The sequence below is a fragment of the Eriocheir sinensis genome, chromosome 12 (assembly GCF_024679095.1).
Source record: "Eriocheir sinensis breed Jianghai 21 chromosome 12, ASM2467909v1, whole genome shotgun sequence".
In the NCBI taxonomy this organism is placed as follows: domain Eukaryota; kingdom Metazoa; phylum Arthropoda; class Malacostraca; order Decapoda; family Varunidae; genus Eriocheir; species Eriocheir sinensis.
The window spans coordinates 1,130,312-1,145,684 of NC_066520.1; positions in this window are offsets into that span (position 1 = coordinate 1,130,312).

Below are 15,373 nucleotides of genomic sequence, written 5' to 3' on the forward strand. Positions count from 1 at the left end.
TGTTGGGGATAGCCAGGTCAGGATTTTAGATAGGACCTCCTGTGCTAAAGATAGGAAACGTAGGACCAGGGTGTGTTTTCCAGGGGCGGGGATTAGGGATGTCAGCGATAGGGTAGAGTCGTGCATGTCAGGCGAGGGAGTCAAACCCATCGTCTGCCTGAGCGTGGGAGGGAACGACATAGGCAGGTTAGGTAGCGAGCAGCTTCTGCGTCGCTACAGGGAGGCTCTTTGAAGAGTTACGTCCAAGGGCGGGGTTCCAGTGGTGTTTGGGGTTCTGCCAAGGCGGCGAGTTGGTGGCATTTGGCTGTCCAGGGCTATTGCATTAAACTGCAGGTTGGCAGATTATTGCAAAGCCAATGGATGGACATTTGTCGACGCCTGGGACCGTTTCTTTAGCAATAACCACCTATACCAGAGGGACGGGGTTCACTTTTCACAGGAGGGGGTACAGATCTTGTCTGATGCCGTTGAACGTGGATTGGGGGCCCTGCAGGGTTTTTTAGGGTAAGTAAGAAGGGGCCTAAGCTGGCAATACCAAGTGGGAGCACTAAATGTAGTAATAATAATAGCAGCTGCAGGGTAAAGCAAGGGGTAGATCTAAATGTGTACTATACAAACAGTAGAAGTATTAGGAATAAGATAGATTTATTGAGGGGAAAGGCGTGCGTAGAGAAATTTGATATGATAGCGATCACAGAGTCATGGATAAACACTGCAGACAGACACTTTCTCCCAGAATTAGAGATTGAAGGGTATAAGTTATTCCACCAAGATCGAATAGGCAGGAAGGGGGGTGGGGTCACACTCCTCGTCAGGGACAATCTTAAGTGTGTCATTAACAACTCAATCAAGGTAGATAGCAATACAGAATCCCTCTGGGTAGAAACAATAGGTAGGAAGGAGAAGCTTGTCATAGGAGTACTTTACAGACCGCCCAACCTTACCAGGGACAGTAGCCAACCCCTTTTACAGGAAATTAGTAGGGCGTCAAGATATAGAAATGTGTGTGTAATTGGGGATTTCAATTATAGGAACATAGAGTGGGATATTTTATCCGGAGACCAAGAGGCACATGATTCGTTAGATGTGATACAGGATAGTTTCCTTAAGCAGTTAATTAGAACACCAACGAGGGAAGAAAATATTTTGGATTTGTTGTTAACTAATAGAGAGGACATAATAAGCAACATTGAGGTTGGGGATTCATTAGGTAACAGTGATCATAAGGAAATTAGATTTAATATTAAATGGGAGGATAGAGTCAGCAGTAACAACACATTAATACCTGACTTCAGGAAGGCGGACTACGAGGGGTTAAGAAAGCCGCTGCAAAGGCTTAGGGGAGTAAGGTCAGAAGTAGGTCAGTACCCAGAGCAGGAAGGGGCGTTAATCTCTGGTGAGGTCACTAGTCAGGTCAGTAGCTTGGAGGGTGAGTACAATAGTCTGGTCAGGGAGATTAAACTAGGGCAGCAACAGTTTATACCTCACAGGGAAGTCAGGTCAACAGGTAATTACCCGCGATGGATGACAGACAGGCTAAAAACTGAAATAGGAAGGAAAAGAGGACTATATGTTAGAATCAAAAGGGGGGAAACTCACCTAAGGGATAGTTACAACGATTTAGCTAGAACAGTAAAGAACACGCGTATGGCAAAACGTAATTATGAGATCAGAATTGCCAGGGAAGCAAAGACTAATCCAAAGGGCTTCTTTCAGCTTTATAAGACCAAGATTAGGGATAAGATAGGGCTGCTTAAGTCAGGAGAATCACTGATTGATAGAGATGGGGAAGGTGACATAGTCTGTCAGACCCTGCACCGTCAGGAGATTCTCGTTGGCGGCTCCCTCCATGTGATGGTTTAAGTCGCCAACGATCAGGATGTGCCTACAGCGGTGACGAATCAGCAGGTCGTCCATTTGCTCAGTCACGAAGTCCAGGGGGGCAGGCCCTTGACTTGGGGGGCGGTACAAAAGCATAAATGGTGTACTACAGAGAGAGAGAGAGAGAGAGAGAGAGAGAGAGAGAGAGAGAGAGAGAGAGAGAGAGAGAGAGAGAGAGAGAGAGAGATTTACATAGAAAATCAGACCACACAGACCCCATGATCCAGACTAGGTGGTCTGTCCTTAAACTGTATTTACCAAAGAAAGATTAGATGATATACCTCAGGGAGAACAGATCTACAGGGGAGAAGAGGAAGAAGGATTAACCGACATCAACATAAGTAGGGAGCTCGTGATTAGACAGATAATTAGACTTAAAGTCACTAAGGCGCCAGGGCCAGATGAATTTTTCCCAGGGTATTAAAAGAATGTAAATCTGAAATCAGTGGGCAGCTAACATAAGTTTTTAGGAAGCCGCTAGACACAGGGGTGGTGCCTGTTTCATGGAGGCAGGCACACGTTATTCAAATACATAAGAAGGGAGACACATCTTCTATGCAAAACTTAGGCCGATTAGTTTCACGTAAGTTATAGGTATATTGCTTGAGTCAATAATAGCAGATAGTATTAGGGACCATACTGACAGACATAATTTAATTCACGACTCACAGCATAGGTTTATTAAAGGAAAGTCGTGCCTTACTAATCTTTTATCCTTTTACAATAGAGTATACGAGGCAGCTTACAATGATGAGAGCTATGATGTAGTTTATCTTGATTTTAGTAAGGCCTTCGATAAGGTACCTCACCAGAGAATGTTAAATAAAGTCAGGGCTCATGGAATAAGAGTGAAAGTATTTTATTGGCTTAAGGCGTGGATTAGCGACAGGAAACAGAGGGTTACCATTAACGGTAAAAAATCCGAATGGGGTAATGTTACCAGTGGGGTTCCTCAAGGTTCAGTTTTAGGCCCGCTTTTATTCATTATCTACATCAATGACATAGACAATGGGATAACTAGTGACATAGGTAAATTTGCAGATGATACCAAAATACATAGGACGCACTATTAGGACAGGGGAGGATGCTAGAGCACTGCAAGAAGATCTCAACAAACTGTCAGCTTGGTCAGAGAAATGGCAGATGAATTTTAACATCACCAAGTGTAGCGAACTTAGTGTAGGAACACGCAATCCATTACACGGGTATAGTTTAGACTCCACAGCGATAGGCAGATCAGAGTGTGAAAGGGATTTGGGAGTGTTAGTGAACTCTGACCTAAAACTAAGGAAGCAATGTATTAGTGCGAGGAATAGGGCTAACAGGGTATTAGGCTTTATTAACAGGACGGTAACCAACAGGAGTGCAGAGGTCATCCTCAGACTCTATTTAGCGTTAGTTAGGCCACACTTAGATTATGCTGTCCAGTTTTGGTGCCCACACTACAGAATGGACATCAGCTTGCTAGAATCAGTTCAGAGGAGGATGACCAAGATGATTCAGGGGCTGAGGAACCTCCCATATCAAAATAGGCTGAAACATCTAAACTTACATTCACTAGAAAGACGAAGAGTGCGGGGAGATCTGATAGAAGTATTCAAATGGGTCAAGGGTTACAACAAAGGCGATATAAGTAAAGTACTGAGAATTAGCCAGCAGGATAGAACACGCAGTAATGGATTTAAATTAGAAAAGTATAGATTTAGGAGAGATATAGGCAAGCATTGGTTTAGTAATAGGGTGGTGGGGGAATGGAATAGACTCAGCAATCACATAGTTAGTGCAGGGACGATAGCTTGTTTTAAGAGTAGACTGGATAGCTACGAGGATGACAGGTGGCAGTGAGGTGTGGGTGCAGTAAGGAGACAGATATACTGGAGTGTAGGCCCGTACCGAAGGTAAACGAGGATCAAGCCTCTACCTGTAATCCCTGAAACTACACCTCACCCATCGTGAGTAGCTGGGGGGATTCTGGAGCTGCCCTGTGTAGGCCACTCGGCCTCTTGCAGTTTCCCTATGTTCTTATGTTCTTATGTTCTTATGTTCTTATGCCATTACTGAGCGGCTCAAAGCTCTCCAACGAGAGCACGTCCCACACCGCCAGTACACCTCCAGGCCCACCGACCAGCCCTGGTTTGGCTACCGCTGCCGCCATGCTACAGAGAGGAAGTACTCTGCGTGGCTCCGATACAAGAGGAGCCAAGTCCGCCGCAACAAAACCCTGTATCGAGCGGCATTAAAACACATGGTGGCTACCAGTATAAATGAGGGAAACGAAGGTGATCGTTCGGGAAACTGTCTGCTGACCCGGGAACGATCATTTAACTAACCACAGTTGATACAATACCAAACTGTAAGATGCTTGAAATTTTAGGTCCTTCGGCATGAGAATAGGCGAAACGTTATTTTTTTCTCTTTTCATCAAAGACATCTGGTCCTGACAAGGGCCTGATTAACATTGAGAAGTGATGAACTCTGAATCACAATAGCGGCAACCTGGTAACACAGTATGAAACTCCCGTTTGAAACAATGCTTTACAGTGAGTTGCGGCCTACGTGATTGGTGGTCACTGGTTGCGCGAGCTGGCCATCCACCAGGCCCATCAAGAGAGCCTACCGGTGCTATAAACAGCAAAAACACGAGATGCTCCCCCCCCCCCCCCCACACACACGGCTCCGTAGCTTAGAGGTTAAAAACAGGCTCCGTTGCCCAACAGGCAGATTTTCGAGCTCAAGTCAGGCCGGGATTTTTCCGCTGAAGGAGTGGTTACTGTCTCCCATTGAGCAAGGGGGACGGGGTGCGTGGTGTGTGGTGGTCCTGGCAGTAGTCAGAGGTCGTCTGTCATGAGCTTGCTCTTGAGGGGAGGGTACCTGCTGGTGCTTGCGAGTCCAACTCGTGATGAGGCCGTGGCTGAATTACACACACACACACACACACACACAGAGGTAGACAGACAGACCAGTCAGACGGACACACACACACACACACACACACACACACACACACACACACACACACACACATACACAAAAACACTTACTCCAACGACGTCGGTGGGTGGACTGTAAACCCGAGTAAGGGAAGGGTCGGTAAGCGAGACCAGGGTGACGAAGGCCAAAAAGAAGACGTAGACCAGCGCCACCCAACCGCTGGCACAGACCAGCCACCGCCACCACTTCCATCGCCGCATCTCAGCCCGAGTCCCGCATCTCCTGCCAAAGCACAAAGAAGTCAGTAAAAACTTGAAGTGGAGACGGGTTGAGAGCATACAGACTCTAGGTAGAAATATAATGAACACCTAAGTGTGTGTGTGTGTGTGTGTGTGTGTGTGTGTGTGTGTGTGTGTGTGTGTGTGTGTGTCTATCTCTCTGTGTGTGTGTGTGTGTGTGTGTGTGTGTGTGTGTGTGTGTGTGTGTGACTGTGTGTGTGTGTGTGTGTGACTGTGTGTGTGTGTGTGTGACTGTGTGTGTGTGTGTCCGTCAGACTGTCTATCTGTGTGTGTGTGTGTGTGTGTGTGTGTGTGTGTGTGTGTGTGTGTGTGTGTGTCAGACTGTGTGTGTGTGTGTGTGTGTGTGTGTGTGTGTGTGTGTCCGTCTGACTGTCTACCTATGTGTGTGTGTGTGTGTGTGTAATAATAATAATAATAATAATAATAATAACAATAATAATCGGTTTATTAAGAGATTGCAGCTGTTTGGCTGAAAATATACACGTTAGAAATACAATATTGAAGTACAATAAAAGGGGGAAAAGTACAATATGAAAGGGGTATCGGGGGTCTGTGGTTAACACTGGGAAAGTTGTGATGGAAGTGTTTAGGGCGGGGGGTAGTGCGGTGGTGGAATCAGTGCGTTTGTGCGGTAGTCTTCCGGGTGGTGGGTCAGGTGTTAACGGCCATAGTGTTAGTCTTCCCCATCCCCATACGCGGGACTGGGGTATGAACAAGCCGCCCCGTCACCTTCCCATCCCCGGGACAGATATGAAGGACCAACCCGCAGGTCATAATAATGTTGGCAGCACTTTCAAACCAATAATTACAGAAAACGAAATAAATAATGCATTTTTTACACACCATTGTATTCATATACATTATATATCATAAAACAAAACAATAGCGTTGTTGATCTACAAGTAAATAACAAGTAACGCGGGGAAGTTAATTTATGAGACAGGTTGGTATCCATGACTCGTCACACACCTGGGCAGCCACACCGGGGTTGCCAGGTCGTGTCATTTATGGCATTTTTGTCTTAAATCAAGGTGGTCGCCAAGAAATGCTATTTTTTATTGGTATATGTTAAGTACTCCCATAATAATGTCATATTTAGTTATCAATCTGCCGTCTTTTGCCATTCTTGGGGAAAATTATAAATGAATCTTCAGGAATAACTGTACGTTTACAATCAAATGGAAACACCAGAGTCTTTACAAACTAAAAAATATATATTAACTTTAGCAAAGTTTGCGATATAATATCAGTCATACAAATATTCTGATGCTTTTCAATCTATGTCCTTCTATAATAACAAATAGAACACTATTTACTCATGAAATATACGAAGGAAAAGCCGAAGATGTCCTGCACTCTGCCCCATGGAGTCAACACCTTTCCCACCCCATCCGCACCCTCACGGGGTAGCGTAAAACAACCCCAACCACATGGGGACGCTTTACACTACGGTTTATTGCCACGGGTAAGGGATGAGGATGTGATGGGAATGGGGAAGTCTAACACTTAGGCCGTAAGCCCCAGGTCAACCCCAGGTCAGAAAGGGTCAGGTCGTGGCTAATGGGGGGGGGTGCAGGTAGAGGCGGTTTCGCCCGTCACTCAGTTTATGGGCTTAGCGTTGATCTTCTACTCTGCATCCAGCCGGCGAGACAAAAAGGGAAGAGGATAACCAAGCAAAAGAGTAGGCGTAGGAACGTCTTTCGTCATGCGCCTGGTATGTTGAGCGAGTGCTGATTGCCTCATCCATGCCTCCACCTGAGTGACGGGCCTCAACACTGCACTGTACCTGAACCGACTTAACCCAGCCGGATGATGGTCGGGCTGGTGTACCTGGGAGGACCTGGGGAGTCAAAAAGAAACACAAAGGAAGAACAAACAACAGCAGACCTGCTGGTCCTTACAGCGGGATGGTAAGGCCGCGGCGGCGTCACACTGGCCATTTCAACTCTTCAGTGTCTTAACGGCACCACAAACGCACTGCACTCACTGTCTATCACCACGATAAAGCTTGATGGCACAAAAGTTTCATACGGAGTTGGGATTTTGATGAAATGGAACGGGGATGGGGGGAGGCCACAGGCTGGCCTCAGGCTGCTCCTTTCGGAGCGCCGTGGCCCACGTCTGACCTCGGTCAGATCTGGGCCGAGTGTGTGTTATATATATATATATATATATATATATATATATATATATATATATATATATATATATATATATATATATATATATATATATATATATATATATATACACACACTAGTCATGTATCGGATATCCGCATCCGCATCCGCGGAACATCCGCATAATTTTTCACATCCGCATCCTCATTTCTGATAAATGAAACATCCGCATCCGCATTTGTGATGAAATAAACATCCGCATCCGCATCCGCACCACACAAAGAGGATGTTGCGGATATATTTTATTCATTACAGAGTCACAGACTTAGAGATCACAATGCAGACTACAGAGTACAGAGCTTGCAAAGTTGAAGAAATTGAATTAATGTATGTAAATTTTCTACTAAAATTACACCTTCTATTCATTTCCTTTTAAATTTACACAACCTAATGTGTCAAGAATTTTGCGGAAGGGCAAAAGGAAGGAGATAATTTTACATAGTAACTATGTAGTACGTATGTGTCATGTAAATTTGTAAAAGTATGTATGTATGTATTGAACTGTGCAACTGTATGTACTATTATGTAATATTGCGTAGGTACAAAGGGAAGCAGCCTGGCCGGCAGAGAGAGAGAGAGAGAGAGAGAGAGAGAGAGAGAGAGAGAGAGAGAGAGAGAGAGAGAGTCTGAGAGACAGTTCCGCGCGTCACCCCAGAGAGAGAAGTCTCACCACTCCTGCTGCCCCCCGGGCAGCATATTTACGAAAGGTTGTTAGGATTTTGTCGCGCGAAGCCTAGCCCCACCCCCTGCAGTGACGTCACGCGTTGATATCTCCTGATTGGCTGCTACCTCCCTCCTTCCCCTCTCTGCCCCCACTCCCTGCCTCTCTCCCTCTGCCTCGCTCTCGATCTTTCGCTCTCTCCCTCCCTCCTCCCATTTCTGTTATTCAACAAGTAGCTCCACTTTGTCTTTTTTCTTTTACATGACCTTCTCTCTCTCTCTCTCTCTCTCTCTCTCTCTCTCTCCTCTCTCCTCTCTCTCTCTTTTTAGATGCAGAGAGAGAGAGAGAGAGAGAGAGAGAGAGAGAGAGAGAGAGAGAGAGAGAGAGAGAGAGAGAGACTCTCTCTCTCTCTCTCTCTCTCTCTCTCTCTCTCTCTCTCTCTCTCTCTCTCTCTCTCTCTCTCTCTCTCTCTCTCTCTCTCTCTATATATATATATATATATATATATATATATATATATATATATATATATATATATTTTATTGTTTTTGTGTTTGTTTATGTGTGTGTCTATCTGTGTGTGTCTACCTTCGTGTATGTGTATGACTGTCCGTCTGTTTATGTCTCTTCCTCCTTACATGTGTGTTTGTCTGTCAATCTATCTGTCTGTCTGTCTGTCTATCTGTCCGTATTTATGTAAATATTCTCTCTCTCTCTCTAAGACGTACAGAGACGTACATAGAGAGAGAGAGAGAGAGAGAGAGAGAGAGAGAGAGAGAGAGAGAGAGAGAGAGAGAGAGAGAGAGAGAGAGACGAGACAAAGGCAGAGAGAGCTATATATTGAGAGAGACAGAGGAAGAGAGAGAGAGAGACAGAAGCAGAGAGAGAGGCAAAGAGAGAGGCAGAGACAGAGACAGGTAGAGAGGCAGAGACGGAGACAGAGGCAGAGATAGAAGCAGAAAGAAGCAGAGAGAGAGAGAGAGAGAGAGAGAGAGAGAGAGAGAGAGAGAGAGAGAGAGAGAGAGAGAGAGAGAGAGAGAGAGAGAGAGAGAGAGAGAGAGAGAGAGAGAGAGAGAGAGAGAGAGAGAGAGAGAGAGCCAAAGACAGAGGAAGAGAGAGAGGAAGAGATAGAGACAGAGGCAGAGACAAAGGCAGAGGCAGAGGCAGAGAGAGGCAGAGACAGCAGAGAGAGGCACATACAGAGGCAGAGACAAAGGCAGAGGCAGAGGCAGAGACAGCAGAGAGAGGCACAGACAGAGGCAGAGACAAAAGCAGAGGCAGAGGCAGAGAGAGGTAGAGACAGCTGAGAGAGGCACAGACAGAGGCAGAGACAAAAGCAGAGGCAGAGGCAGAGAGAGGCAGAGACAGCAGAGAAAGGCACAGACAGAGGCAGAGACAAAAGCAGAGGCAGAGGCAGAGACAGCAGAGAAAGGTACAGACAGAGGCAGAGACAAAAGCAGAGGCAGAGGCAGAGAGAGGTAGAGACAGCTGAGAGAGGCACAGACAGTGGCAGAGACAAAGGCAGAGAGAGGCAGAGACAGCAGAGAAAGGCACAGACAGAGGTAGAGACAAAAGCAGAATCAGAGGCAGAGAGAGGTAGAGACAGCAGAGAAAGGCACAGACAGAGGTAGAGAGAGAGGCAGAGACAAAGGCAGAGAGAGGCAGAGACAAATGCAGAGAGAGAGAGGCAGAGACAAATGCAGAGAGAGTCAGAGGCAGAGACAGAGCCAGAGACAAAGGCAGGGAGAGAGGCAGAGACAGAGGCAGAGACAGGTAGAGACAGAGGCAGGGAGAGAGGCAAAGAGAGGCAGAGACAGAGGCAGAGACAGGCAGAGACAGAGGCAGAGACAGAGGCAGAGACAAAGGCAGGGAGAGAGGCAGAGACAGGTAGAGACAGGCAGAGACAGAGGCAGAGACAAAGGCAGGGAGAGAGGCAGAGGCAGGCAGAGACAGGCAGAGACAGAGGCAGAGACAAAGGCAGGGAGAGAGGCAGAGACAGAGGCAGAGACAGGTAGAGACAGAGGCAGGGAGAGAGGCAAAGAGAGGCAGAGACAGAGGCAGAGACAGAGGCAGAGACAAAGGCAGGGAGAGAGGCAGAGACAGGCAGAGACAGAGGCAGAGACAAAGGCAGGGAGAGAGACAGAGATAGGCAGAGACAGGGTCAGAGACAAATGCAGAGAGAGGCAGAGACAGAGACAGAGACAAAGGCAGGAAGAGAGGCAGAGACAGAGGCAGAGACAAAGGCAGGGAGAGAGGCAGAGACAAAGGCAGGAAGAGAGGCAGAGACAGAGACAGAGACAAAGGCAGGGAGAGAGGCAGAGACAGAGGCAGAGACAAAGGCAGGGAGAGAGGCAGAGACAGAGGCAGAGACAAAGGCAGGGAGAGAGGCAGAGACAGAGACAGAGACAAAGGCAGGAAGAGAGGCAGAGACAGAGGCAGAGACAAAGGCAGAGACAGAGGCAGAGACAAAGGCAGGGAGAGAGGCAGAGACAGAGGCAGAGACAAAGGCAGGGAGAGAGGCAGAGACAGGCAGAGACAAAGGCAGGGAGAGAGGCAGAGACAAAGGCAGGGAGAGAGGCAGAGACAGAGGCAGAGACAAAGGCAGGGAGAGAGGCAGAGACAGAGGCAGAGACAAAGGCAGGGAGAGAGGCAGAGACAGAGGCAGAGACAAAGGCAGGGAGAGAGGCAGAGACAGGCAGAGACAAAGGCAGGGAGAGAGGCAGAGACAAAGGCAGGGAGAGAGGCAGAGACAGAGGCAGAGACAGGCAGAGACAAAGGCAGGGAGAGAGGCAGAGACAGAGGCAGAGAGAGAGGCAGAGACAGGCAGAGACAAAGGCAGGGAGAGAGGCAGAGACAGAGGCAGAGACAGATGCAGAGAGAGAGGCAGAGACAAGCAGAGACAGAGGCAGCTAGAGAGAGGCAGAGAGAGAGACAGAAACAGAGGCAGCTAGAGAGAGGCAGAGAGAGAGACAGAAACAGAGGCAGCTAGAGAGAGGCAGAGAGAGAGACAGAAACAGAGGCAGCTAGAGAGAGGCAGAGAGAGGGACAGAAACAGAGGCAGCTAGAGAGAGGCAGAGAGAGAGGCAGAAACAGAGGCAGCTAGAGAGAGGCAGAGAGGCAGAGACAGAGGTAGAGAGAGGCAGAGACAGGCAGAGAGAGGCAAAGAGAGAGGCAAACAGAGGTACAGAGTGGCAGAGACAAAGGCAGAGAGAGAGAGAGAGAGAGAGAGAGAGAGAGAGAGAGAGAGAGAGAGAGAGAGAGAGAGTGTCATAGGAAAAGGAAAAAGACGAATAGGATCTAGCTACTTGTTGAATAACAGAAAAAAAAAGCACAATGTAAGCGGGAGGAGAGAGGGAGAGTGCAAGAGAGAGCAAGCCAGAGGGAGAGAGGCAAGGAGGGGGGGTGGAGGGGGAAGGAGGGAGGCAGCGGCCAATCAGGAAATATCAACGCGTGACGTCACTGCGGGGGGTGGGGCTAGGCTCCGCGCGACAAAATCCTAACAACCTTTCGTAAATATGCCCCCGGGCAAGGGCAAGTCAGGTTAAGCCCGGCGGCGTTCCGTGGCGCCTTGGATGTAGTGGATCACGACCCCCTCCCCGCTCATCTCGATCTCCAGCTGCATGTCGGACCCTTGTACAGTGGCGTCGCAAGGGGGGGTGGGGGGGGGGTGGCTGGGGGGACATATGTCCCTGGCGTAATACTTCGGGGGCGCCAAAGTGAAGAAGATGAACCAGATTTTTGTCCCACGTCCTGGTAACACACACCATGTGTGGCTGAAATTCGTCATAAAGCTTTAAAATTACAAAATGCAGTATTGTGTAACAAAAGCAGCTAACATCTTGCAATAGGTAGGCGGTGGCTGAGTGGTTAGTGTGCGGGCCAAGCATTCACGGCGCCATGGACAACATCGGTTCGAATTCCCACGCTACCACCTAGGATTTTTCAGTCACTCCCGGGTGGCCTAAGAGTACCCACATGCCGCATCCGTGGATCTCTAAAATCTGACAACCGATAATGACTATTCTTCAAACACATTACACAGACATGCAAAATGCATATATATATTATTTACAAACACAAATACATACATACACACACCGTCACACAACACACACAGTTACACACACATTCTCAGCCAGTCCAAAAGTGGGCATTCCGCAAATTAAGTCCGCTAATCGCTAATCCGCTAATAGCGAACTAAAAAAAATTGCGAAACAGCGTTAGCAATTTTTTAATTTTTTTATATATATAGCGGCTTTGCAGTTAGCGGAATGCCAAATTTATAGTACACTAACGCAAACTTTCAAAAACCACCATATATGAAATTTACTGGAAATTCAAGAATATTGTTGAAAGGATTTTCTGGGACAGTCTCGGATTTTAATGGTTCGTCCCGGAAATAAAATTGTCCCGGAAATGTCCCGGAAATAAAATTGTCCCGGAAATGTCCCGGATTTCATGCACTGTCTCGGAAAACGTTCTTCTTTTATTAAAGCGTCCCGGATTTCATTTCAAGTACAACACCCCGTCCCCTCCTCCGCAGCTGTGGAGAGATTGTTCAGCTTGGGCTCTGGCGTCCTCAGGCCGAAGAGGTCATCCCTGAATCATGACAACTTTGAGAAAAACATGCACCTCTTGAAGCGGAAGTGGCTGTGCCAGAGGAAGGATTTTGTATTTTGCTGTTTTAAAACTTCTGTTATATATAAAAATATATATAATAAATATTTATATAAAATTGTGAGGTAATTTTATCAGAAATTATGTTTTTAAATACCAATAAAGGGTTAGCGGACAAAAAAAAATGGTTAGCGGACTGTTGCGGACTTCATTAGTGGACAAAAAATAATATTAGCGTTATCATTAGCGGATTTGCGATAGTTGACCGGCGAAGCCGGAAAATATGCGAATTAGCGATTAGCGGAATACCCAACAAAGTTAGCGGAATCGTGAATTGCGGACTAAAAAAAAGTAGCGGGTGCCCACCTCTGTCAGCCACACACACACCTATCATCCCGGACTCTAGATTCTAGAATTAAAGATGAGCTCCGTGAGGGCAGCATGAGCCAAAGCAAGATGGCGCCTCTATAAACACTGGCCTACGCCACAACGGGCTGGGCCATACCATCTCTCTCTCTCTCTCTCTCCTTGCCAGGCAGGCTGCTTCCATTCATACTTACGCAATATTACTTATAATACATAGAGTATTATTATACAGTACATACATACATATTTTTACAAATTTACACGAAACATACATACCACATAGTCACTATGTAAAATCATCTCCCTCCTACCCTTCCGCAAAACTTTTGACACATTAGGATGAATAAATTAGAAAAAAAATAATGAATGCACGTAATTTTAGTAGATAATAAAGTAAACATGCATTAATTTATTTTTTTCAACTTCGCAAGCTCTGTGCTCGGTAGACTGCACTCTGCACTGAGTCTGTGACTGTAATGTTTAAAGTATATCCGCCACATCCGGTTTGTGTGTGGTGCGGATGCGGATGCGTATATTTACCTCATCACAGATGCGGATGCGAGTGCGGATGTTTCATTTTTGAAAATTACGGCTGCGCATGCGGATGTGAAAAATTATGCGGATGTTCCGCGGACACGGATATCCGATACATGACTAATGTGTGTGTGTGTGTGTGTGTATATATATATATTTATATATATATATATATATATATATATATTTATATATATATTTATATATATATATATATATAGTGAGAGAGAGAGAGAGAGAGAGAGAGAGATGAATATTTATATGTATGCGTAAGCCACTCCCGGTGAGCTATATATGGGAGGTGAGGAGGGTGCTGAAACCCTCCAAAGACCCTTCCCATGTCCTCACTTTCCGTTTCCCTATTGTCTCATCAACACCAGAGAGTAGTTCAGCATGCTCTCTAAAGACAGATCCTCTCGCTTTCCACTCCACACTACATTCACACAACATACCGAATTTGACAAATTCAAAATGGCGCATTTAAGCAATCCCTCGGAGTCTATGCCTGGGAGGTGCACCACAAATTCCCCCAGGAAGGACTCCACTTTTGGCTGCCGACTTGAGAGGTGTCTTGATAACTCCTCGAACCTCTTTCTTATCAATTTCTGCAACATTCGCGGTCTTTGTTCTAAATTTCATTCTGTGGAACACCATCTCTCCTCCTCTAAACCTCACCTTCTCTTCTTCACTGAAACACAGGTTTCTGAGGCTACTGATAGCAATTTCTACTATGTTCCCTCCTATTATCTCTATTTAAATTTCAATGCAAAGCTGGATGTTGCGTCTGCGTACGCAACAAAAATCAATTGCTCTCGTGCCCACGACCTTGACTCTTCAGAATATCCCACCATCTGGCTAAGACTTCATTGTCAATTTATTACTAAATACATCTGTGCTGTTAATCTCTCGCCTAACTCTACTAACTATGTAAAATTCTTTGACTACTGGAACTTTAAAGTGGAGCACATCTTGAGCCACTCTCCCTTCGCTGAAATGTCCATCCTAGGAGATTTCAATGTTCACCACCAGCTTTGGCTTTCATCCTTCATTGACCAGCCTGATGAACCAGCCTACAACTTTGCAATCCTCAACGATCTCGAGCAGTTCGTTCAGAACCCTGCGCGTATTCCCGACCGTCTTGGAGACAGTCCCAACTTATTAGACCTCTACCTTACCTCTAACCCTTCTGCTTACTCTGTCAAACTGTTCTCTCCGTTGGGCTCCTCCGATCACAACCTTATTTCTATATCATGTCCTTTCGCTCCTGTACAGCCTCTGGACCCACCGAGGAGGAGATGCTTCTGGCATTTTGCTCCAGCTCGGTGGGACGACCTGAGGATGTACTTCTCCGATTTCCCGTGGAATGATTACTGCTTCCAGGAACGAGACCCCTCTGTATGTGCTCAGCGCATCACAGAGGTGAATGTCTCTGGAATGGAGGCACACATTCCACGTACTTTCTATACTCCTCATGCTAAAAACCCTAGGTTTAATCACGCTTGTTCTAGTCCTAGCAAAGATACAGAGGCAGCTCACAAAAGGTACCAGAGCCTTCGCACTCCCGGTAACCATGATTTTTATACTTCTGCCCGGAATCGTGCCAAATCTATTCTTCGACTTACCAAAAGCTCTTTCATCTATAGGAAATGTCAAAACCTTGCTTTTTCTAATTCTTCCAGAGACTTCTGGCACTTAGCCAAAAATATCTCCTCCAATTTCACTTCTTCATCTTTCCCTCCTCTCCTTAACCCTGACGACAGCACCGCCGTCTCATCTATCTCTAAGGCTGAACTCTTCACTCAAGCTTTCTGTATAAACTCCACTCTGGACGATTCTGGGCATATTCCTCCTACTCATCCCCCCCTCTGACTCCTTTATGCCTGTCATTATGATTCTTAAGAACG